Raw genomic sequence first — 27,593 nt, 5'->3', positions numbered from 1 at the left:
TAGATGTACAAAATCTGGATGAATGCTGACAAACATTCAAATTTTTGCTAGTTTTTATAATAACTGTTGGCATTGTGGCATTTTCACAATCTCTATCCATATAAAAAAATAAAATATACAAATAAAAATATGAGTAACTTTTGCAGATTTTTCAGAAAAAAAGTATCCACAAAAATAATATTTGTATTAAAAATAAGGAGTTCGAAATTATTGTCCCGCCAATGACGCATAAATTGATTGAATTGATTACTGAATTAGGTAATTCTTTGTCATAATACTCAAAAATTCTTCCACTCTTAAACGATCTCACATTTTATCTATACTTTATTTGTGGATTGGTCTGAGTTTGTAACTTAATTTTGACATAACAAAACTGTTTTGCGAAAATCTATCTTTGCTTCGATCTTTTTTATCGCAAAGAGGAACTGATTTGTGGAAAATATTTAATTGCTCAGGCAATGTTGATGGATAAATTTATCAGTGAAATGTTTTATTAAGTTTCAATGCTCACCCCCTAAGTGTAGAAAAACTCAAGTGCACACAATTTTGAATTCAGAAACTTGAATCGTCGAGAATAATGCGCAACACAAAATTAAGTTTTTTTCACTCAGAATGTTTTTGGAAAAAATTGACAATCAAAAAAACATACACTATAAGTCAAATCATTACACAAATCTTTTATTATTGTTCTTAAACATTTGTGCCCTTACAAAAATCTGTCTAAAATTCAATGATGTGAAAAAAACACTAAATAAAACACTATGTACTTTAAACACAAACAGATGCAAGCACTGTAAGTACAAACAACTTTTAGGACCACAAGATTTCAATGAATTCCAAAACAATTTGGAACCAGCTTTTTCTATAAATTCAAAAGCGAACAGCAGTTGCGTAGATTTTCCAGCCAATTCTCTTAAAATTCTTTATCCTGTTGATTAAAAATGACTAAAAAAATTAATCACAATTTTTCATTTTCAATGTACAATTTAGATGTACAAAATCTGGATGAATGCTGACAAACATTCAAATTTTTGCTAGTTTTTATAATAACTGTTGGCATTGTGGCATTTTCACAATCTCTATCCATATAAAAAAAATAAAATATACAAATAAAAATATGAGTAACTTTTGCAGATTTTTCAGAAAAAAAGTATCCACAAAAATAATATTTGTATTAAAAATAAGGAGTTCGAAATTATTGTCCCGCCAATGACGCATAAATTGATTGAATTGATTACTGAATTAGGTAATTCTTTGTCAAAATACTCAAAAATTCTTCCACTCTTAAACGATCTCACATTTTATCTATACTTTATTTGTGGATTGGTCTGAGTTTGTAACTTAATTTTGACATAACAAAACTGTTTTGCGAAAATCTATCTTTGCTTCGATCTTTTTTATCGCAAAGAGGAACTGATTTGTGGAAAATATTTAATTGCTCAGGCAATGTTGATGGATAAATTTATCAGTGAAATGTTTTATTAAGTTTCAATGCTCACCCCCTAAGTGTAGAAAAATTCAAGTGCACACAATTTTGAATTCAGAAACTTGAATCGTCGAGATTAATGCGCAACACAAAATTAAGTTTTTTTCACTCAGAATGTTTTTGGAAAAAATTGACAATCAAAAAAACATACACTATAAGTCAAATCATTACACAAATCTTTTATTATTGTTCTTAAACATTTGTGCCCTTAAAAAAATCTGTCTAAAATTCAATGATGTGAAAAAAAAACTACGTGTACTTTAAACACAAACAGATGCAAACACTGTAAGTACAAACAACTTTTAGGACCACAAGATTTCAATGAGTTTCAAAACAATTTGGAACCAGCTTTTTCTATAAATTCAAAAGCGAACAGTTGCGTAGATTTTCCAGCCAATTCTCTTAAAATTCTTTATCCTGTTGATTAAAAATGACTAAAAAAATTAATCACAATTTTTCATTTTCAATGTACAATTTAGATGTACAAAATCTGGATGAATGCTGACAAACATTCAAATTTTTGCTAGTTTTTATAATAACTGTTGGCATTGTGGCATTTTCACAATCTCTATCCATATAAAAAAAATAAAATATACAAATAAAAATATGAGTAACTTTTGCAGATTTTTCAGAGAAAAAGTATCCACAAAAATAATATTTGTATTACAAATAAGGAGTTCGAAATTAGTGTACAGTTAATGACGTATCAATATTGATGAATTTGATTTTTGAATGAGGCTAAAGTTAAACCAAATATAGTTTTTCCTAATTACAGATGCATTTTTGAGGGTCAAAAAATTATTGAAGCCACATTACTAAATCACGAAATTTTGAAATTTTAGCTAGAGGGAGGGTCAAAGGTTACAGCCATCTGTGATTAAGATTAACTCAGGTAGTCTTATCAGGAATTCTGAAAAAAAACAAGATAGGGTAAAAAAATTGATGAACAGTGAATTTTGTGCCAATTAATTTTTGTGACCAGAAATTAAATTGCAAACACGTGTAAAAGTTTATTGCATCGACACTAATTCGTAAATGCAAGAAATCGTTTTTCAAAATTGTGGTTATTTCAAAAATGACGAAACTTTACCTTCAGATTTCTTTTACTACACACGCATTTTTCCCATTGTGCTGATCCTGTATCTTCATCTTCATATTCATATAAAAAATTATGCATTTGTTTAGGTCAATGAGTGTAATTAATTATTTAATTGAAACCAAACAATTTGAGACAGATAAGAAAAATCGGCAGAACTATAATTATGCAGCGATTGTGCTCAAACTCTGCGAAGTCAAACTTTGTTTTCTTAACTCGAATCATTTAATAAACAAAACCAAAACACAAAAGTTTTATGATCGAAAAGAATTCAAATAAAAATCCAAAATGTAATTGTAACTCTTGAAACAATGGCATTTTATAAATTATAAAACTACTTATAACCAATTATGAATTACGGTCATTAATCACTAAAAGGTGCATCTTTTGATAAATGCTAACTAAGCGTACTTATAACCATTATTAGTTATAATCATCTGATTATTACCTGAGATCCCCGCTAAGAAAGTAATAAAAAAGAGCAATTTTAAGGCGACTAGATTCTTCGATATGTTTTGTGCTTTTATCTGTCAATGGTAAGTGCCGACGGCATTTCGGTCGCCGATACGCTCACAACAAATACCACAAAACGTATGATAGTACTTGAAATGAATGATAATATGTCTTTTTCGAATTTTTGGAGCCTCTTAGCATACTTAATCTGCTTTTTGTAAAACATACTGTCTTGATAAATTCGAGCATAGTGCTATGAATAAAAAACGTAAACAATGAATTCAGTTTTGTGTTTGTGACGTAGAAAAATACCCTAGGATATTTCATCAATTTTTCTTAATAAATTATTAAAAAATACGTAAACAATAGGATAAATTATTGAACGGGAACTTGGGGAAAACTTTAAGTGGCGCTGGGGGCCTTTTTTTGTTAAAGAATCTTCTTAATTTTTAGTATTTTTGTAAATCGATTGAGATTAATCCTAAATACGAACATACAAGCTTGAAAATGAAAGATTTCACAAAAAATTCTTATAAAAACACTTAAAGTTAATTTGATTTCAAATAAACTTCATAGACTTCGAAGAAATATAAAGATAACACTGCAAATTACATTCGTTGTCGAAATAGGTGTCCCTCAATTTAGTAACTTTTAGCTAAAGTATTTTTTGACGACTATTATTTGACTGCTTATTGTTCTGAAAGCTAATTAATATTCATTTTTTAAACTAAAAACGGATAGATTTTTCAGTTTTCCTAATTCAGACTATTTTGCATAGAACAAGTTTTCGTTCTGTTTTCAATTGTTGTCTCATCCTAATACCCAAATGCAGATGTATAAGACGGATTTCTTCAGTTTACACGCTAGCAGAAATTACTGTGGGTCAAGAAATTGCTCTGAGAGTTAGGTTGCAGCTCATTTCCTTACATAACAAAACCATTAAATAATTCTGGGAAAAAAGCGGCTTCGAATTAGATATGAAATTTCGCCGCCATGACCTCTTCTGAAGAAAACCGAAAAATTTTTGACAAACTGTTAACTTTAATTGCAACAGTGAAGTGTCCGAAAACTGCTAACTTTTATTGCTGCCCCCAGAGCATAAAAACCATTAAAAATCAAAAATGAACACTAATGTCTCATTATGAATAACGTATTAGGCGAAATTCGAACCGTATACCAAAAAAACGGAAGTGTGAGCAGACGGGAAAAAAGCAATTAACAGATCCATTTTCTGACATGTTTAACATTTAAGTATGGTGTTTAGTCCTGATTCACTTATTCAGAACTTTAATTTAACTACAACCTTTAACTTGCTAAGACTAATCAGTTGTTAGTTGCAAAATTGTGCAGCTCAATGCTCAATTGTTAGGCTTTCTTTTTGCTTCATTGTTTTCAAAGCATTTTTTACACCGAAAATAAAGAAACAACTAAGAATTGCTTTCTGCTTTTTTATTCTGTACATTTGTAACTAAAACCAAATTCCTAAAAAATTATTAATTATTGTGCTAAAAGCAGTTTGAATCTGAAAACCTATTAATGGTAAAGGATGGAAATATTGATTCTCCAAGGTAATTTCATCAACAAAATATCATTGCAAAATGTTTGACATTATTTGTTAGAAAACATTCCTCAGCTAAACAGTAATTTTTAAAGACATTGATTTTTGTGGACGACAGTCAATAGGAGGATCAATTATAAGTTCTTTTCAATAAAAAAGGAGTCATTTGGGAAGAAAAATACATTAGCTCTCGTCAAAACTTTATATAAAATAGTAAGTGGCACGGGAATTTACGCATTTATCAAAAAGGTTAAATAACGTTAAACTGTATCCTTATTATGATAAAATTACGGTCTTTTTCAGCCTAAAATAAAAAAATTGCGCCAAAAACATAATTCAAAGATGTTATTATGCTAAAAATTTCTGCTGCCATTGTGCTATGGTAAAAAGTACTCCATTTAAACAATACTTCCAAATTACTGACCAACAGAGATAGGGAACCTTCACATCTATTAAAATCACCCAGTCTACATTTATTTCTTCCGTTTTCCACTACGTATTCACCCTGTATTCAACAAAAAACCTACACGAAAAAAAAACCATTCATGTCATAAACCTAAGCTTAGGCCTGAATTTATGAACAAATTATGCTCGACCAAAAGAGTTATGAACAGAAGGGTCATGGTCGATCCATTAAAAAACTTTAGTTTGACTGCGATTGTGATGTTGAGCCGCGTAATTATAGTCAATAATAACTGCTCCCCAACCTACTATACTATTAAAGTCTTTTCATAAGTCGAGGCCTATACAAGGGATCTCATGCTGTTCTTGTTTGTTGAAACACTTACGTGCAGATTTTAAAATACCGAAACTCTTCAGTGATAGAAATTAAAATACCAGAAATTCCTTGATACTTAGCTAGAAGTCGACTTCCACGCTCTTCTGTCACTTTAAAACGTGCACATTTTGTCTTTTAAATAATGGTTAAGTGACTCTGCTTGAAGTCACTGAGAACCTCTGGCGTTCATCGAGAACCGCGAAGCGGTTCGAGATATTAAGTCAGAATTTCGAAGTGACTTCTGCAGAGTCACTTAACCATGCTTAAAACACGAAACCCGCACGTTTTAAAATGACGAAAGTCAACGAAATTTAACTTCTGGCTAAGTAGCAACTTCTGGCATTTTAACTTCTGGCACTGCAGACGTTCGGCATTTTGAATTGTGCACATGAGTGTTTTAAGCATGGTTATGTGACTCTGTAGAAGCTACTTCAAAATTCTGACATAAAATCTTGAACCGCTTCGCAATTCCTGATAAACGCCAGAAGGCCTCAGTGGCTTCAAGCAGAGTAACATAACCTATACTTAACTTTTAATTAGTCAGTACTTGACCAATAGCATTAACTCTGCCGCTCAAACAGAATGAATTAGTTAACTTTCGTGACAAACAGACTAAAGATAAACTTGCCTTGCAACAGCGTCAATAAATTATATTTAAAATATTCGAAGTTGACCTGAGCTCAACCGGTCTAGAACATACTATTTACTTGAATAGCACCGTATTTCAGCCGCGTATGGCCAAAAACAGAGGTCTACCCGGAAATCGGTTGTAACTCTATGTCCAAATGCTGATTACCGGTCCTAATTGTTTTTTTTTCGGCAAACTGTACATATTGCAGAAAAAAACAAAAACAACTGTAAAAAAATCGAATAAACTATTTTTCACGATCAAACAACTGATGTATTTAATTGTTTTCATTGTTCTTCAATAACCAAAATTAGCAGTTCGTTAAAATTAAAATTGCTTGAATTAATTAAATAGAAAATACGCGAAATTGTCAGCTTTAACTAACGAACCAAACCAATAAATCAATTGTAACTTCAAGCCTGACGTGGTCTTTGGTGTAGTATTCAGTCTAAATTTAATGTTTTTCAAACCGAGCATCCAAGTTCTATTTTGCAAAGACTATTTGAAATATTTTGTAGTTATTAAGTTTTTCTCGTCACAATCTTGGGCGTCTTGCGGTGAAAAAAATCTTGGCCTAGCAGAGCGCTTGTGTTCAACAGTTTCCGTCAGAAGCCATTTAAAAAGTTTTTCTAGAAGTCGCTCGGTTTCTCTTATTAGTATAGGTGGTCTAAAATAGCTAGAGAAGTACGTTTAATGCCTCATTGATTACTTTTGGGCTTTGCTTCGACTCGGACTCGCGTCGTCTCAACTTTGCCTGGTAAACTAATCCATTTGTACCCGCAAAACTAGTTATCTAAGTATTACTTAGACCACTATATACAAGGTTCATTGGTACTGTAAGAAAACAGTGCATAGCTCTAATATTAGTCTATAAAGTTGAGAGAGAACAACCAAATGTTGCTCATAAGATAAACTCAAAAACAACCTTTACTCGTTCAAAGAATACTTCCAGTAAAGCTTAGATATTTGAAAAGACCGTCCTCGACCGATAATAGGTACCCTGGTCGAGGTTTGGTCAAAAAATAATGTAAGATTAGCGGTGAATAGCGGTGAAAAAAAAACTTTTTTCCACCGCAAAGCGCCCGCATCTTTTATCGTTAAATGCGGTGAATCTTTGCGGATTTTAGCGGCAATAAATTTTTAGCTCCTGCATGTCAACAACTTCTTATCCCACTGCGCCATCTGTCACTTACATCAATGATATTTCCTGTGAATTTAAGATGAGCGTTGAAATTAGCGGGGTGAATATTTGTAAGATTTGCAATTTTAGCGGCGAAAAATTTTTCACCGCTCTGCTGGTAGCGCTGAAAAATTTTCTTTCACCGCTTTAATTTTTTTTTCACCGCATTGAGCGCAAATCTTACACTTTTACTCAAATTCACCGCAAATTTTACATCTTTTAGCAATTTTTAGCGGTGACACCTCGACCCGGGTACGAAAAGACAGGGCTCGAAGTTATAGGGTATGAAAATGTATGAATCTCGCTCGACTTTGCAAAAGATCCTCAATTTTTACCCCCCCCCCCCACACACACACACACACACACACACACTCACACACACACACGTCGAGGCTTCGTCCAGGGTTGGCTGTGTAGAAAGGGGTTGACAAAAGATGCCCAAGTTCGGGGGCTTACGACCAGTTGATGTGATGATTAGAATACTACGGGCTTCCAAGTAAGAGATGCTGGTTCGAAACCAGAACATGACATTTTCACAGTAACTGCGCCTGCTGGGACCACCCCACCCCCAAGCCCCCCCCCCCCCCCAGCAGGAGGCTTATGCGTAATCGTAAAATTACATGAGTTTATTTTCGTGAACAAATAAAATACCTTCAACATTGCAATTTTATTTTGATAAAATTTCCTGCAAAATTTGTTCAACAAAAACTACACAAATTACAATTATTGCTTCTAACCTGGTCTATATCTGGAACCATACTGTACAATAAGAATGTCAAAAATAAGCTACAATGTCAAAATTTAACAATTTGTGTAAATTCAAAAGAAACGCAGACGTGAATTCATATTTAGGTAAATAGCTCGGGTAACTTTCTGAGGGGTAAAATATTTTCAGACTCAAAATATTTGACAGTAAGCCCATAGGGAGAGAAAGGAGAAAACTAGAAGGTCGCGGGCGAAATTTGTCCCACCAAAATTGTTCCTCCGTAATATATAACAAATTTGTAAGCAGATTTACAATATAGTATATAGCCTGAAAGCAAAATGCCACGCTAGAAAAATTCTAAAATCCTAAAACTGTAAAATTGGGAAATATGTCGACGAAATAATCGCATTATGTTGCTATATGTTGAAGAACCGTTAACTATCGTTTCGTTATAACTTATAACTAGTTTATAACAACGTAAGGGTTTAGTAAATTTCGTAAACTCGACACAGAGCACAGATATTTGCCGGGCTAGAGCGATAAAAGTTTCTATTAAATGGTAAAAGTTCACAAACGGTCTGTAACTTTGCTTAAGAATTACAAGTTAAGTTTACCTCTAAAGACTTGCGTTCTGTTTTCTCCAAGTAAGCGGATTTGTAGCAAAGTTGCAAAATTATAACATGCTGAAATTTAATTCTAGTTGAAATGAAATCTTTCTCGCGTTGCTAAAGCTAATTTGTATCCAAGCGTTTGTTTATAATTCCAAAATAGAGCCTCTTTAAATTTGACATTGAACTATGTAAAGACTTTGTGCACCAAAATGGCCGCGATTTATAGGGTCTGAACTTATAGGGCTAAAACTAACAAAAGTAGGGCTTAATTTCAACAATCTTAGCTTCACTTTTGTTTTTAAAACTAATCCGTTTCAGCAAAACTATTAAAAGTTTACTACAAAGCTATAGCTGCAAAGTTTTCACGTTAAGTTAAACGTAAAGTTATAATGGTTATAACTTTCTTCATAACTAATAATCACAGCTATTTTTTGAACTCCCGCCGCGTAAAGTTTAGAATGAAAATTATTCACTGTTTTTAACAGCGATAAATGTTTGCTCAAACTTAGTTAAGTTTCAACGTGTAATTTTATTTGACAAAACACGAAGATTTGAAGCTGTATTGAACAATTATTAAATATTTTGATGGATTTTTGGCAATAAAACGCCCCCATAAAGTATGAAAAATTAAGAAAAACTTCAGAAAATAACCTCAAAACCGACCAATTTTACGGTTAAGTTAACAAACTGAATTATCAAACAAAACAAACAACGTACAGTCGTATACTCTCATCTCTGGTTATAAATTTTGATTAGTTAACTAACTAGTTAGTTTGCGGTTCTAATCAAAGTTGGTTTGATTTACGGCTCTGATTAGATGGTCTAATTTTAGAATCTAGAGTTAAGATGATAAAAGTTATGACATGTTTGCATGTAAGTTTATTACATTCATAGATTTTGCAAATAATTTGTCAAGTAAAAATTCACGTTTTCTGACAAAATACAACCCTAGAGCTTAAAATACTTAGCATTACTATGACAAATTGGTATGTGATTTGAGTGTAATCAAAATACGTGTCACACAATCAGACAAATAGACAAATACACAAACAAGAAATAGATTTAATTGACAAAATGGTATTTGAACAAAATAGACAGAAAATGTTTTTCGAAGATTGAGGTGTATAATTATGACATAATGAATACAAAGGTCATCAAGCGGGCTCGTTACGCGTTCGCGCATCAAATTTCCGGCGATATATGTCAATAATAATTGTGGTGACCTACACTATAGGAGCCATATCTGAATATCTTTATTGTTCCGACCCCACTTATGGGGGACGGAACTATATACTCAAATGGGGTTTTCTTTTGTTCAGTCAATTTTGGCCGATCGATATATTCATCGTAGAGAAATGTGAGTGGTATCATTAAAAAGCTCGTCCAGTCTAGAATTTGAAATTAAAAAGATTTTTTCGAATTTCGTATTTTTCGAGGAGTTATCGATGATTGAAGTTTTGTGTGAACACGTGATATTTGGTATGATTTCGTTCACTTTTAGTGTAATTTTTCTTCAAACTATGATCTTTTCTTTAAAAATTTTTCAATCAAAATTACGTTTCAAGCACAAAATGAATCAATTTCGTATTCCTAATACAGGAAAGGTGATGAAAAACACTAGTTCTGGTCATAGGGAAGTTTAATAAAAAAAAAATCGAACTCTATTTAAGAGCTGTTTTTCTTAGAAAATTTCATATTTTTTAGTTCACCTAGAGACTGCTCACTTTCCATATCGATGTTTGGTTAATGATAAAACTGATTTACAGTAAGATGACGACTAATGAACAAAAAACACGTTTTCAAGGAATCGCACATGTTTTTTATGGCTTCGACTCCGAGCTTTCGTAATTTTTAAGGAAATGTTGATTTTCTTTTTGAGGTTTTACTGATTTTTTGGAGCCCTATGTCATCGAATCGTTGGCTGAAAGTGCAATGGGATTTGTAATGAGCATTATTGAAGCTATTCAGTGCTTGGGTTGGACAAATAATGGCTGTTTAGTCTTTAGATATAATTTTTCGAAACTTTTTTTGAACATCAACCGATCATACTTATTTTTGTAGATTGTAAGTCAGCCTCAGTACTCACAGGGTCCCCTTCTTTTCTATTGCAACCAGAACTAATCTGTTTAGGGGTTTTATCTTCTAAATATTGGTTTTATGACTTCGATGCCACAAGATTTCAAAAACAATTTTAAAATTTTTGGATAATTTCGTATTTTTGAGTCCTTTTGAAATTTTATCACATTATCCTAATTTGGATAGCTCACGTTGGTTTAGGAACGAAGTTCAATAGATCATAGATAAAGTTTTCAGAAAAAACTTATGGTTTAATTGGCTTGGACACTTTCTTCTCGCAATTTTCTACTCAATTTTTGGTTTTTGCCGGTATTTGTTGTTGTTTTCATAGTCATAAGACTTATTGTGATATCTTATTGGTTACCCATGCTTGGCAGAGATCTTTGTCTTTCTTTCAAGTCATGACTGAGCGTATTTATTGACTTCTGATGAAAGCTATTGAACTTATTGTCTGTTAAGACTTTAAAAACAATTTTTCAAAAAAAGTTTTTGAACATTAACCAATTTTAAACTTATTTTGATGATTTGTAACAAACTCTCAGTAATCATCAGAAACCCTTCAGTTCTTTCTACAGCAATCTAAACTATTTTGGTGACCGTTTTTTCTAACTCCTGGTTTTATGGCTTCGATGCCACAAGAATTCAAAAGAATTGTTAATTTTTGGATATTTTTGTATTTTTGGTTCCTGTTGAACTCTTATCACATTATCCTAATATTAAAAGCTCCCATTGGTTTTGAAAAAAACGTTAAGTGGAGCAGAGATAAAATTTTCAGATAAAAGAATATGGTTTAAATGGCTGCGACACTTTATTCTCGCATTTTTCTAAAGAATTATGGGTTTCTGTATTTATTTTTGTTCTCATAGTCATAAGACTTATTGTGATATCTTAATGATTACCCATAAATTACAAACATCTTTGTCTTTCTATCGAGTCATGGTTGGGCGTATTTATTGACTACTGTTGAAAGCTACTGAACTTACTGTCCGTTAAGACTTTAAAAAAATTTTTCAACAAAAATTTTTGAACATTAAACTTTTTTTTGTGATTTGTGAAAAATTCTCATTAATGACCAGGACCCCTTCTTTCTTCTAAAGCAATCTAATTTATTATAGTTACCGTTTTATTCTAACTTCTGGTTTTATGACTTCGATGCCTTAAGATTCCAAAAAAAAATAAATTTTTGGATATTTTTGTATTTTTGGTTCCCGATGAAATCTTATCAGATTATTCTAATATTGATATCTCCCAATGGTTCTGAGAAGAAATTAAATTGAGCATAGATAAAAATTTTCAGATAAAAGGATATGGTTTAAATGGCTTCGACACTTTCTTCTCGAATTTTTCTAATGAGTTATTGGTTTCTGTATTTGTTTTTGTTCTCATATTCATAAGACTTATTGTGATATCTTATTGATTACCTATGCATGACAAACATCGTTTTTCTATCGAGTCATAATTGAGCGTATTTGTTGACTTCTGTTGAAAGCTAATGAATTTAATGGCTGTTAAGACTTCAAAAATCAATTTTCGAAAAAATTTTTTGAATATTAACCAATCGTAAACTTGACTTCGTGAACTGTACGAACGTCTCAGTAATTACCCGAACTCTTTCTCTCCTACTTCAACAAAAAAAATTTAATTGGCGGCTTTATCTTCTAACTATTATTTTGATAAGTTCGATGCGCGAGTTTTCATAAATTTTTCGAGTATTTGGAAAATTTTTGGATTTGTCTTTGGTTCTTCTGAAATCTCATCACATTATCCTATTGGTAATAGTTCCAATTGGCTTAAAAAGGAAGTTCAATGGATCAAAGATAAAGTTTTCAAAGAAAAGCTTATGGTTTAAATGACTGCGACACTTTCTTGCACTTTTCTACTGAATTTTTGGTTTTTGCCTGTATTTGTTGTTTTCTTGGTCAATGACTAATTGTAAGGTCTTATTGTATCGATGACTTGTCAATGACAAACATTTTTGTCGTCCCATCGAGGCATAACTCTTATACTCGCATCGAGCGTTTTTATTGTCTTTCGCTGAAAGCAATTGAGTTTAATGGCGTTGATACTACCGGTTTTCCAAGATACTTCGTGGTTATAATGTATTTGTTCATATTTATTGATAATTTGAAGTCAAATTGAAAACAAAAATCTCCTGCTGTTAACAAATTAAGAGATGATAAAAAATTCATTACCGAAAAGTTATTTTTTAATGGCTTCGACTCTTTTCTCGCTTAATTTTTTTTGAATTAGCGGGTTTTGCTTTTTTTTAATCATTAGGTTGGCGTAAAATGCTGACCAGTCACAAAGGTTGTAATTGAGTATTTAAGGATTGATGTTAACCTCGGCAGTCATTTTATAGTGATGAGTCTCAAAGTTTATGATATTATACATTTTAAATGATTTTTTGAACTTTTCAGTTTTTGTTGTTTTTGTTCGTCAACTTGTAGCTTAATCTCATCATTGAAAGGTCTCATTCAATTTCTTGTATTCGAATAAATTAAATGTTCAGTGATATCATGTCTTATTTGATGTTTTGTTTGTGGACAATATGCGTTTAAATAAAAGTTTTAGTGGTGTATTTGTGTTTCTTTTTCTCTTCTTTTAGCAAATTTGCGTAATAACAGATCCCAATGAATTCCAAATGTGGAACAATTGCACTTATTTAACCTTTCAATATAATTTTAGTTGCATTAGTATGAATGAAAATGGAAGGAAGAACGCATGGTATTCGGATAATAGCTAATGATTTTAATGGCTTCAATAATTCATGTTTTTGCAAATTGTTTAATTTTTTGAATTTTTCTGCTTCTGTAGTCTGTTCCTATGGCTTAATCTAGCCAACGACAGTCCTATTGTTTTCATAATGAATGTTTATTGAATTTATCAAGAATGATTTTTTGTTAAAAGCTAATGATTTTTCAGAATTTATAAATTATTTGGTTTAAAAAATGTTGATTGATTTTTCAATTTCGCCTTATTAATCCCTTTTGTCGACTTTGTTACCTTGTCTCATTAAGGAAAATTGCCATCTGCTTTATATTATGGAGTAAATTAGTGCAGTTAAGGTTTTATACGATTGCATTTTGGCGTTGTTACAAGGTGCGTTCAAGTTTATATATTTAGTTTTTGCAGTGAAATTTTTGTTTTTGCTTCTTTTGTTGTTTGTTTTTTTTTCTCGTAGTTTTTTCAATGAAAGATTTCGTCAGCGCTGTAATGAGGCATGACATTATGTAATTCAATAAATAGTTAGGTTTTTAAACGTTTTTTAAAATTCATACATCTATTTTTATTATCTCTTCATTTGGTGGACAATTAAGTCAAAAATGTAGAGGAAAATCAATTTTTCTTATCCACGATTGCTCAAAAACAGGCAACACAGAAAAATGTTAGAGCAATTGCGCAACAATGTGATTTATCTGCGTTTGCCGTCTCTGTTATCCACCTACGCTCACAAAATTATTCTATAAATATGATTGATAGCAACACCGAATACTTCAAAAAACTTCAAAGTTTTTTGATCAGATGTAGAATTTGCCACGAAACGTTACCGTAATTTCAAAATTTTCAATATAGCATAAATAGGCATTGGCTATTGAAATTGAAGAAATATATACAAAAAATATTCGGAGGCTGGAAGACATCATAGAACATTTCAATGAGTTGTATCTGTTTTGTCTCGATCAGAGTTTTTATTCGTAGTTTTAGCCAGCGGCTACTAAAATTTGCCATTTTTAAAAATTCCATTTAAAACCGGAAGATTTTTGGATAAATTTATCATGTTTCAGAAGATTTGTCTACGCTTTTAATACAATGGTCTAAATAAATAAGGTATGACTCTACAAAAATTGCGTGGTTTTTCATTCAAAATTTCCGTCAAAATTGTTTATCTTAGTTCGTGTTTATCTTAGTTTTGACCATGTTCAGCTCTTAGTTATTATAAACAATTTAACACGGAATCATCACTTAAGTTTTGTTCTACAAAAAGCAAATCAGAAGCTTGCTTGTCTAAAGAGAACAATTCCAAGTGAAACAAAATTGTCAGTCAAATGCAACATAGTCAAAACTTACACAATATCGATCTTGTTTTATGGATCAATTGTTTGGTACGCCAGTAAAATTATTGTCACGGAAATGGAAAGGCTTCAGTGAAGAAGTTTAAAATGGATCCAATCAAACAGTCATTTTAGTGATAAAGAATACAATGATTGTCTGCGATCAGTAAATTTACTTCCAATCACATATCAATTTGTCTTTTTGGATCTCTTAGTTTTAAACAGAATTTTGACAAGAAAACTTCCTCTTGAGGCAGAGCAATTTTGGCAAATAAGGAATGGACATCCGAAAAAACGATCAAACGGGAAAAAATGTTTATGCTCAAACGAATGTAATCGCCAGCGTTGCCGATCTAATTTTTTCTACCGAGTTACAAACTTCAACAATTCGATGTCACTGGCGCGTGATTTTACCAACTATAACCCATATTCAAGTAATCCCAAATTCAAAAGAGAAGTCAAAGAAAATCTATTTGATTTAGCTAAGAAGAATTTTAATTACAAATCATACCCATATGGATGGACAGTGTTTGAGGGAAATCAAATTCAAGCCCCGTTAGGGACTTACTAAGCTTGGTGAAACCAAGTTTAGTGAAATTTATTATTATTATTAATAATATTATTATTATAAAATCTTTCTATTTTGTAGTCTCCAGTGTGTACACGTCAGCAACAAAAATAAGTTTCGCAGACATTTTTTACGTTTTAGCCAAGTTATTTTGAGAACTTTTTGTATTATCCTTGGCTCCAAGAAAACAAGCAACGTTTTCGTATTTTTTAAAAATCTACTATTGGTTTTGGGCAGATTTGAGGAATGGAGACAGAATTTAAAATATGTTAACAGCAAAGGGACCTAAAAATTGAAACAATAACTGTAAAACAAAAAACTGCCAGAGAAAGTGGAAGGCAAAAATCTGTTAGACTGTCAACTGTATGAAATACTTGCTAAACCAATTAAAAAGTCTTCTTAACACATGAATAGACACTTCCTAGGTCTAATTTGCTTCTGAAACAATTCGTTTTAAGGTTTGAAAAAGTTTAGCTCGACATCGATTCGAGATGTGGCATCATTGTTTTAATCACTATTAGCCCAATGAAGCTTATAAGGGTTTTCATCGCAAGAGCCTTAGAAGGGTATTTTTATAAGACAGCAGTGGTAGTTGACTACTCAATCAAAAAAAGTGTGGCCTAAATAGAGTGATTTCTCATTTAACAAGGAGGCTCGTTAATGTGCGTTTGCACATGATGTTCCGACCCGTGCTCATCTACTTTTCTGACTGAACTATCGTTTGACTGCCCTTTTTGACAAAGCGATAATCAAAAATAGATTTTTGAGTTTAAAAAAATCAATACACGGCCAAACTAATAATTGAATTAATTGCCATGCCTCACTACAACGAGATCTGTCATTGAAAAGATTAAAAACAAAAAAAAGAAAAAACAAAAATTTCACGGCAAAAAACTCATTATCTTAATTTGAAAGCACTAAAAGCACCTAGTAACAACATCAAATTATAATCAGACAAAACTCTAACTACACAGATTTATTTTTTTCTCTTTATTGAAACTAGGTAACAAGTCAACAATTTTTAAAACCAAATAACTTCAAAAATCTTAAAAAATAATTAGTTTTTAACAAAAAAATTATTGATAAATTTACTAAAAAGTCATAATAAAACCATGGGACCTGTCTCTGGTTAGACTAAGCCATAGGAACGGATCAAAGCTGCAGAAAAACCCGAAAAAACTACGAACAACAAATTACAAACATTGCGAAAACACAAATTAGTGAAGCCATTAAAATCATTAGCTATTTTCTGAATATTATGTATTTTTATTTCAAATTCTATCCAAATTATTTCCTTTAAAATTATACTGAATAAATAAATAAGTTCAATTGGGCCACATTTGAAAATCATTGGGATCTGTTATTACTCGATTGTGCTAAAGGAAGAGAAAAATAAAAAAATACACCACTCAAAAAACTTTATGAAATCACATATTGTCCAACAAACAAAACATTAGTTACAACATAATGTCTTTTAAAATGTTAATTTTAAATACACATGGAATTGTATGTGATGAGAATAAGGTACAAATTGACGAAAAGGACAACAAAAACTGAAAAATCCTTAAAAATCTTAAAAATGTAAAATATCAAAAACTATTTGCAACAAACTGAATGCTTCGAACAACCAACATGTTTCATTCAATCCTCAATTACAAACTCATGCGACCGGTCAGCATTTAACGGCTACCTAAAAAAAAGCAAAATAAGCAAATTCAAAAACAAGTTGAAAAGTGTCGAAAACAACAAGAAAAGTGTCGAAGCCATTGAAAAATGAACTTTTCAGCAAACACTTTTCTACTTTCGATAAATCTTTTAACAGCAATGGGATTTTCTTAAACAATTTGGCTCCAAGAAATCAAAAATCATGAACAAATACATTAAAACCACGAAGTTTTTGAGAAAAACCGTAGTTTTAACAACATTAAATGCAATAGCTTTCAAGGGAAGCTGATAAATACGCTAAGATACGGCTCGATGAGAAAATAAGGATGTTCGTCGTTTACAAGTTATCAATTAAAAGTTACAATAAGTCACCGACTATGAATTAAAAACAAATACAGGCAAAACCCAAAAATTAAATACAAAAGTGCGGGAAGACAGTGTCGAAGCCATTTCAACCATAAGTTTTACTCTACAAACTTTATGTATGGCCCATTGAATTTCATCTCTAAGCCATTGCAACTATCAATATTAGGATAATGTGTGAAGATTCCAAAAAAAAACAAAATTAGAAAAAAAAATTATCCAAGACCTTAAAAAAATATGAAATCTCGTGCATCGAACTCATAACACCAAAATTTAGAAGATAAAACCACTAAAAAGATTAGTTTTGGTTGAAGTACAAAAAAAGAAGGGCGTCCGTTAATTACTGAGACTGAGTTGAAGTTTAAAAAAAGTTTAAGATAGGTTAATTTTAAAAAAAAAATAAAAAGAAATATTTTTAAAGTCTTAACAGCCATTAAACGCAATAGCTTTCAACGGAAATCAATAAAAAAACGCTTAATTGGGGCAAATGCCTTGCTTGGAGGACAAAAATTATTTCATACATAGGTAATCAATAAGACATCACGTTAAATCTTATAACTATGGAAACAACAACAAATACAGGAAAAAACCAAAAATTCAATAGAAAACTGCGAGAAAGTGTCGAAACCATTTAAACCATAAGCTTTTCTCTGAAAACTTTATCTATGATTCACTGCAACTCTTCTCCGAGCCAATGTGAGATATTAATATGAGGATAACGTGATAATGTGATAGCATTTCAAGAAGAATCAATATTAAGAAAATATCCAAAAAGTTTTACAAGAATTTTAAAATATTGTGGCATTGAAGTCATATAACAGATAGTTAGAAGATAAAACCGCTAATCAGAACAATTTGGTTGCAATAGAAATGAAGAGGGTCCTGTCATTACTGAGACTGACATAAAATTCACGAAAATAAGTATATCATCAGTTAATAATACAAAAATTTCTCAAAAGATCATTTTTAAAGTTTTAACAGCTATTAGCTGTCCACTGAAATCTCTAGATAGGTTCACTTAAGGCTGATTATGAAACTTGTTTCACTCACCGTTAGTCAACGAGAATAGCCATAGGACTCCAAAAGGTAAGTATAATTCCAAAAAGAAAATCAAAATTATATTTAAAATTACGAAAACTCAGAGTCGAAGCCAAAAAAAAAAACACGAGGGATTCCTTGAAAACTATTTTTTTGTTCATTGGGCTTCATTTGACTCTAGGTCATAACTAGTTTTTTCATCAACGGAACTTAGTTATAAAAAATGGCTAGTCTCTAGAAGACCCAAGAAAAAAAAATATGAAATGTTTTCTAAATAAAAAGAGCTCTCAAATAGAATTCGAACTTTTTTGATAATTAACTTCCCTATGAGACCAGAACTAGTCTTTTTATTTCCTTTCGTCCATTAGGAACTCAAAAATGTATCATTTTATGGCGTGAAATGTAATTTTGAATTAATATTTTAATAAAAAAGATCCTAATTTGAAGAAAAATTACACTAAATGTGAATAAAATCAAGCCAAATATCCCGTGTGCTCGAAAAACTTCAATACTCAATAACTCCTCGAAAAAAAACGAAATTTAACAAAAATCTTTTTAGTTTCGAATTCTACGCTGGACGAGCTTTTTAATTATACCACTCACATTTCTCTACGATGAATATATCGATCGGCCAAAATTGTCGGAACAAAAGAAACCCATTTAAATATATAGTTCCTCCCCCACATGTGGGGTCGGAAAAATAAAATAATTGAGCAAATACGAACTATCATTATTACTCACAACCGATATCCTTTTCAGTATTTCTGATGGCGTTCGGATAATTCTTTGGTTGCGGCTTGTCCTATTATCAGGATTTTTGCATAATTGGTCATGTTAGAAATATTGGTACCAGGTGCGCAACGCGATAGTTATTTTGTAGGAACTTAACAAAATTTGCAAACAAGATGTTATTTTGTTGGAAGAACGGACATCTTGTAGAATACTAGGACAATCTTTCAAGGTCTTACAAAATAGCAGTTCTGAAATGTCGCCCGGGTATTAATAGTAATAGATTACAGCAGTTAGTTATAACTATATTCTGTTAAATAATATGACACAATACTATTTAAATTACCAGGTAAGTTAAATAAAGAAAGCATTTCTCTTCAATCACATCTCGTTTTATATTGTTCATTAATGTCCGACTTTACTGGTCAACATTTAATCACAGCAACATCTTAGAAACTTGAGATTTTGATTCTATAAATCAATGTCTTTCATCTGAAGGTTTGTGTTTAATTGCCCCGCCCAGGGCAAACTCGACTTAGTTTGATCTGAGCTAAGAAAACAAAGTAAGTATTAATTAACTTCGTTTCAAAATGTCCTTCTATTCAAGAGAAAACTGAATGCAAATCTTGCCTCTGTTTCTTAGACTTAATACAATTTGCGGAAAAATTCGTAACAATTTTTAGACAAAGGTAGATATTTGAAACGTTCATTCACTTGGGAATCGCTTGCCAAGTGTAATTCAAGTCTAACATGACTAATACAATTAATTTTGTAATGAGTCAGTACTTATTTTTGGAGAAAAACATGCATTTATACCTGCCCAGTACTGAATCGTAATTGGTTTTCGGTACGGGGATACAATTCCGGCCCAAATTATTGAGCTATATCAGTGCTTCTAAAATTTTTTGCTAAATATGCAACAGCTGAAAAAGAAGCCCCGAATTAAAACGAAAGAGGGTTAAACTAAAATCAGCGCAGCATGCTGGAATAATCTCAATAGTTGGTTGCTTTAATCAATTTGAGAAGATTTTCCGACAGTTGCCACACAATATAAAACAAGTTTCTTGCAACACACTTGTGAAAAAAACGTCCTCTAGGAATCTTAAAAAAAATTTGCCAAAATTAAGACTTTGTTCCACAAAAATATATTATCAAACAAGAATCTTAAAAAGAAAAACGACTATCTTGTACGAATCTTCCATGTACAGTACACTGTATGATCCCAGACTACTGTCAAGACAACGATGGGAGCTCATCTGAAAAAATTTTGAGCTTCAACATTTCATTTTATTTGGTACCTCGTGAAACGAATCTTGCTATAAAAAAAATGGGTATCGTTTGGGTCTTGTGCTTCAGATAATAGCCTTTGCTATTTTCTAGCTCTGTTGTTCTTTGGCAGTAGTTAGTTTAAATTTTGGGAACATTCGCTCTGCAAATCGTTTTTCGCTGCAACGGAAATTCGAAGAGCAATTAATATTTTGAAAAATTGTTTTCATAAAATTGAAACACTTGTCTGCAACCAATCAAACATACATTTCGTAAAACCACGAAACCAGCTGTAAGAATAGAGCTTGAAAAACATCAAAATTCGGTTGAAGACTGCAGTTTCTACCATACTCAAGTGAAATACTGTGCGTATCAAAGTGCGGCTCAATCTGGTAATATACTTGTTACTGTGTGTTGTTTCTGTAAGACAAGGTAGTGATTGTACTGCAAAATTAACTTTCACTATTTGAAAAGAGAATTATCTTTGATATTCTCGGTTCTCGTTTCTGAGGAAAAAAATCTATACTTCAGAATTTCATTTAAAAACTATATGGCTCAGGCTGTTTTTTGTTTTTAATGATACGTTTTTAACATTTTTACATTAGTAGCCGAGGTATAGGGCTTAAACTTTTGGTTAGAAAATTCCCCGGTTTGATTTATTGTTTGAATCAAAAATGCAAGAATTATTTGATTGAGGGAAGCTAAATAAATTTTGTACCATACAACCAAAATTTAATGGGACTGATTGAGCGTGATACAACGGTATTCTGGATCATAGCGGATAAGACAGTTCAAGAAAGGTCAGACCAAAAACGTAATATCCAGACAGATTTGAAAAATCTTAAACTAACTGAGCAGTGTAAAGTTTTTCTTGTCATTGGTAGGAAGGCAGCGGTTACAACGCGCAAACAAATTTTTCTCCCAAAATGTGACTTCTGTCAAAAAGTTAAACAACTGCTTTGTGAACCACCTGCTAAAACAGGAATTGGCCGGAATTTTTCGCCATTCCAAAAATCACATCTTTGAACTATCGTGAAGAAATTAATTGAGATTCAGACTCTTTCGAGTAACTTTTCCAATAATTGTATTACTCGGAATGAAATTAGCAGCAACAACAAAGAAAAAACCGATGGTGAAAAAAGAGCATCGCAATATTAATTATAAACACATTCGCTGTTCACTAGATCATTAAGAACTGAGAGAAAAGTATTAGAGAAAATGGGCTTCAGAAATGAGTTAGCTGTTGTTAATTTTGAGTCTAATTCAACACTAAGCGCACAGTCTAATTCTCAAATGACTGTCTCACGGGATGGTCAAATTATAGTGTCTTCATCTCTGAAATTATTGAATGCGATAGAATGCGCAATTTTAATTGTAAAAGAATTTGAATTCGCATCAATTATGTAGATAGGTTGCTTGCTGCTCATGCAAAAGCATTTCTCGTTATCCATGTATGATCTGATTAGATAAAAGTTGAATCTTAAGAAGAACAAATCTTACAAGATATTACGTTTTAATCTTACTATATTACAATTTATGTATAAAACGCATCTGCAATATTAATTTATATGCATATATGCAGAGTCTGATTATATAAGCAATTTCGGCCCGCAAATTAAAAGAAAAAGCCAGTTTGCGGGGTTAAAAAGAATCGAAGAAAATGTGAAATGACCTCCAAAGGTTCTTGATGTCCTCTAAGAGAACGACAGACATTCGCAACTGGATCCCCGGAGCAATTAAGGGGAAATCGCGTTGAAATCTTTTCAAAACAGGAGTAAATTGGGTCTCAGACACTTTCAGAAATTTGATCTTAAGCTCAAATTTCTGAAAATGTCTGAGACGAAATTTAAAATGAACTTGGAAAACTTATAAGGGTGATGCCAAAAAGGGCTTTTGAAAAAGGGAAAAAGTGGGCTCGGTAATGTGGGTTCACACATAATCTTCCGACCCATCTCCTTCAAAATTTTTCACAATTTTCTTTTTTTTAAAAAAAAAGAGGACAGGCGGCAAAAAATTCGAAAAGAATTTTTGGTAGTTCTGAGAATTAAAAGTTATGTTCGATAAGCACCAAAAAGCTAATATGACTAGTCATTTTTTGCAACAAGTAAATTAAAATTATAACCATATGGTTAATTATACTTGAAACAAACAATACTTCAAATCATTCAAGCAAAATTATAAGCAGCAATCCATTTTCTTAAAGAATCACATTATTAAATGTTAATATCTATCAAAATGTAATATCTAGTATATAACGTAGACCAACTATGTCATTTGAATCAATTTTAACTCAATTTGCTAAGCGAATCAAAAGCTGCAATTGAAAGTTGTCAATCGAGACGCAAATGCAGCGAGAATAGAAACAGTCTTAAAACTCAAGAGCAGATTTTTTTGTGATTCTGTGGAAAAAAAGGCCGATCTATTGTAAAAAAAACAAACCTAGTATTTGCCCCCGAAAAACCGCAAATTTATAAGTGAACAGCTAATACGCACGACAAAGACTTATAGGCAATTGCTTTGCCAAACGCTATGAATTTTGTTGAAGAACGCCGAAGAAGAGCCGAAGCTATTAGTAAATATCAGCGACATCGCGTTAACTTCCTGCCCAAGTTATTTGTTGTAATTCATTTACTGCAACTAATTAAAAAAAGAGTATATGAAGAAAAGTATATATAGTATCAAAAACCGGGACACAAAAAACCGTTTGGTAATATGATTGTTACCGGAAAATATATCCTGTGTGGTTTTACTGAGGATCATAATAATCTCTCAATCCCTGTTTTCTCAACGTCAATTCATGCATAATAGCATTTCTGTTTAAAGGTCGACAACTGACCATTAACGTTTAGACAATCGGCTAACAAAACAAGTCACAGAAAATGTAAAAAAACTGAAAAAAATTCCAGGACTCAAGATTTCTTTGATATGCTTCTAAGCTCTAGCAATTAACTCACAGTTGTGATGACATTTGCACAGAACAGAATTTGATGCGCAGCCTGTTCTGCGCTCATCACTTGAAAACTCAATGAAGAAAACAATTTGTTGGCCAAAAAAAACTTTTATTAGCTCCATACCCAGATTGAGGAATAATGTTAACACGATTAAATCTGACCAATTTATCGATTGATGATTTTTAAAATCATTGCCATATGAACAATTCCAATAAGTGAAATGTATCCAAATCGAATCTTCAAAATATAAAAGCTATTATTTGGACCCCAACAAACTGAAGGAATATGAACCTGGTTGGAACAAAAATACACTATTAATCACCAATTCCAAAACAAGTGATTCAGAATACAAGATGAGTCCAATCGACAAAAAAGAAACAAAACACGGAAGCGAAATTATTTGAAACTATTTTTTAGTTATTTTAGTTGTTTATCTTCATTTTTTTCCCAAGACAAAACGAATAGATTGCTAAGAAATGAAAGGAGAAATAAAAATGATTGAAATATACATGCTCCAACAAAAACACGCAAAACTTTAATAAATTGAACGGCCCTATTTATAAAACTTTTTCTTGAACGTCTTTGAAGTACACGATCATTCTAATTGATTGCTATAATATATATAGTATCAAAAGTATATTGCTATAAAAATATATTGATTGCTATAGTATATTTAGAATCAAAAACCGGGACACAAAAAACCGTTTGGTAATATGATTGTTACCAGAAAATATATCCTGTGTGGTTTTACTGAGGATCATAATAATCTCTCAATCCCTGTTTTCTCAACCTCAATTCATGCATAATAGCATTTCTGTTTAAAGGTCGACAACTTACCATTAACGTTTAGACAATCGGCTAACAAAACAAGTCACAGAAAATGTAAAAAAACTGAAAAAATTCCAGGACTCAAGATTTCTTTGATATGCTTTTAAGCTCTAGCGATTAACTCACAGTTGTGATGACATTTGCACAGAACAGAATTTGATGCGCAGCCTGTTCTGCGCTCATCACTTGAAAACTCAATGAAGAAAACAATTTGTTGGCCGAAAAAAACTTTTATTAGCGCCATACCCAGATTGAGGAATAATGTTAACACGATTAAATCTGACCAATTTATCGATTGATGTTTTTTAAAATCATTGCCATATGAACAATTCCAATAAGTGAAATGTATTCAAATCGAATCTTCAAAATATAAAAGCTATTATTTGGACCCCAACAAACTGAAGAAATATGAACCTGGTTGGAACAAAAATACACTATTAATCACCAATATCAAAACAAGTGATTCAGAATACAAGATGTGACCAATCGACAAAAAAAGAAACAAAACACGGAAGCGAAATTATTTGAAACTATTTTTTAGTTATTTTAGTTGTTTATCTTCATTTTTTTCCCAAGACAAAACGAATAGATTGCTAATAAATGAAAGGAGAAATAAAAATGATTGAAATACACGTGCTCCAACAAAACACGCAAAACTTTAATAAATTGAACGGCCCCATTTATAAAACTTTTTCTTGAACGTCTCTGAAGTACACGATCATTCTAATTGATCTCACAGAGAGCTATAAACCAAAATTTCTTGAAAGCATTATGCTGATGACGGTTTTGAAGCCAAATTTGCTGTAACAAACAGCAGTTTTGTTATCGTAAAAATGAATTTAAGATAAGATTGTCATCTAAAATAAATTTCACAGTGAGTATGTATGCGAAATGTATAGGAAAACTTAATAATCTCTAAGGAAAAATTCGATTAGCCCATTAAAGAGAAGGCTACAGTTTTACCAATTAACAAATTTCGTCAAATTCCAGACCGCATTGGCAAGCAACGAGCTTTAACCATATAACATAAATTGGAACTAAAAATCAACCACCAAAAAATTTTCAATCAGTCAAAAAAAGCAAAAAAAAGGTAATTGTAGCAATTTGAAAAGCGCTATCAGTTTAAGTACAACTAAATCTTAGCTCAAGAAAAACGTATTTATATAGCAAACTATAAGAAAAAATGCCAACGAAGATTATACCTCACCTCTAGCTGTACAATGAATTATATGCGATTTTCGTTTACAAAGCAAAAGAGAAAAAATACACGTATTGTAGCCTAAAACAATATAGAATCCTTAAAAATGCTCGAACCGAAAGCTTTCAAGACAAAACTTCAAAACGACTACATTTTTCATATTTTAATTCTACTACACGTTTAGGAAAAATGATGAGTTGTCACTATGTATTAAAACAAGTTTCGGCGAATGGACTGATATTTTTTCAGTTGTTGAAATTTAATGTTTTGCTATCACAAATAGAAAACTGCTACAACACAAAATTAGAAAGATCAAATAACGTTTTGAAGTGATTGTTTTACAATTGTAACAAGTTTTATTCAAAGAAGCTAATCGTTGTTATAACACTATTCCTCAGTTCTTCATAGAATTGACCAGCACGAAGAGATTTGCAGGATAACAACATGTCTAGGTTAAATAGTTTCCTGTAAAAATTTTAGAGTTTTTATAGAAATTGTAAGGTCTCAAAAATTAAAAACTACTCTAACTAGGATGCAACATACGCTTTTTTGAAAAAAAAAACAACTTGTCAGTGAACTCCTGCATTTCTCGCCGAATATTAAGGAGTAAAAAAAGTAAAGATTGAAAATATGAAAATGAAAACTTAAAAAATAATGATTTAAAAAGTTGGAGATTGATGTAAGAGAACCGAAACCTTTTACCTAACGAAGTTTTTGACCAAATCGGCACAAATCAAATCGTATGACAACCACCTGTTTGTTCAATGCAATGTTGCAAGTGGCATTGAAGGGTCGTTTGGGAGCAAATGGTCTATAAGTTCTACAGAATAAGAATATTAAGGCTCTTTTTCTGCCGTGTTGATAAACTCACAATCAACTTCTCATCCTTTTTTCTGTTCAGATGAAAATTAGTGTTTGAAGAGCAAAAATTATTATTGGAATGTTTTGTTCTGATTTTTTCAAATTTCCTGATAAACTTGGCAAAAGTGACATAAAAAAACAATGTGACAATTTTTGAATTGATTAGAATAGTAATTAATTCTTTCATGTTTCCATTCTTCCCCTTCTTAACGTTATTTACAGGTGATAAAAATCAACATTTTAGTTATTAGGAACGCAGAACAAGAGTAGAAGAGGAGTGGTAAGAGAGTTATTAACATTAAGTTCTAGATCGATCTCAACAGCAACTTCAAAATATCACGACTATTGTAACATACATACACACTAAGGTTATGCTGCTGCTCAAATCTTGTGTTCTATGACTTATCCGAACTCAAATTATTTGCGTTTTTTTAAGAAACATAGTTTGACAACTGACGACTGAAATGTTTTCTATTATTGAAGTTATGTTTTGCTGTCACAAATTGAAAATTGCTGCAAAACAAAATAAAAAAGACCAAAAAACGTTTTGAAGTGATTGATTTTCAAGTGTATCAAGTTTTATTCGCAGAAGCTAATCGTTGTTATAATCGTTGCTAATCGTTGAAATAGACAAACTGAAATAGACAAACTAACCAATATAGTTTTAGATAAAATTTAGCAGCGTAAATAAAATTTAAATTCTCATTTCATCAGTTGTGTCAGACGAATTGCTCTGGAATGATGGGTGCTCAATTTTGGGACTAATTAGTGGTTGGGCGAGGGTTTAGAAACGGGGATTTAGGTTTGCAAACAGACATCAATTGATGATATTAATGCTTCAAACATCGTTTTAGAGCAGTTAAACAACAGCAAAAACGACAATATTGCTTAAAAAAAGTTGATTGCTTCGTAAATGCCAGTTAATCATATTAATTTTCAAAATTTACTAGGTTTTTATAAACAAGTGTGGCGAAAATTTACCTATATTTTTAAAAATTTTTTAAAAGGTTTTTAAAAGGTTTCGAAACTGGCAAAATAAAATAGACAAACTTACCAATTTAAAATTGTGACCTTCGCCGAAAGAGCAACGCTTGAACAAATTAACTCAACGTGTTTTATATATTTGTTAATATGGCAAAGTAATAACCAGCACAAGTTATTATAACTGCGTTGGCGCTGTCGAGGTTTGAAACGTCAAACACAAACTTAAAATAACCAAAACTAGGCTTTAATTTAAACAATACTCAGCTTGAAATTCTAAAGATATTCGTGAACAGAATTAGTAAAAGTTGAAAAGTTAAAAGCAGACGTTTCATGTTTCAGAAATGTGTTTCTCTTGAATAAAATTTAGTTCAGTTCTGAAAGTACTTTGATAAATAACTATTTAGTACTGAATTTCAAAGATGTAAAGAAACACGTTTTTTGTGCAATAATTTCAAGCAAAGTTTTGATAAATTTAGTTCGCATTACTGTAATAGGCAATTTTTTCTCAGACATAAATA

The 27,593-nt window shown here is 31.6% G+C and overlaps 1 protein-coding gene across 3 annotated transcripts in view; it reads right to left on the bottom strand.

Moving 5' to 3' along the window:
* Positions 1-27,263, bottom strand: part of LOC142348217 (uncharacterized) — a 58,422-nt gene extending 31,159 nt beyond the window's left edge. Inside the window, exon 1 of one of the 3 annotated variants that reach the window (XM_075399490.1) lies at positions 27,146-27,263. The gene's annotated coding sequence lies outside the window, so the exon portion shown is untranslated. Of the gene's footprint in view, positions 1-2,576; positions 2,806-7,916; positions 9,049-27,145 lie in introns of those variants that run through there. The other 2 variants (XM_075399486.1, XM_075399489.1) reach the window with 2 other exon arrangements.
* Between the last annotated feature and the right edge of the window lie 330 nt (positions 27,264-27,593).

Source organism: Convolutriloba macropyga, chromosome 10 (assembly GCF_964194025.1).
Source record: "Convolutriloba macropyga chromosome 10, txConMacr16.3, whole genome shotgun sequence".
NCBI classification, from domain to species: Eukaryota; Metazoa; Xenacoelomorpha; order Acoela; family Convolutidae; genus Convolutriloba; species Convolutriloba macropyga.
Note: the sequence above shows the minus strand (reverse complement) of the source record. Positions and strands in the feature narration are given on the sequence as shown.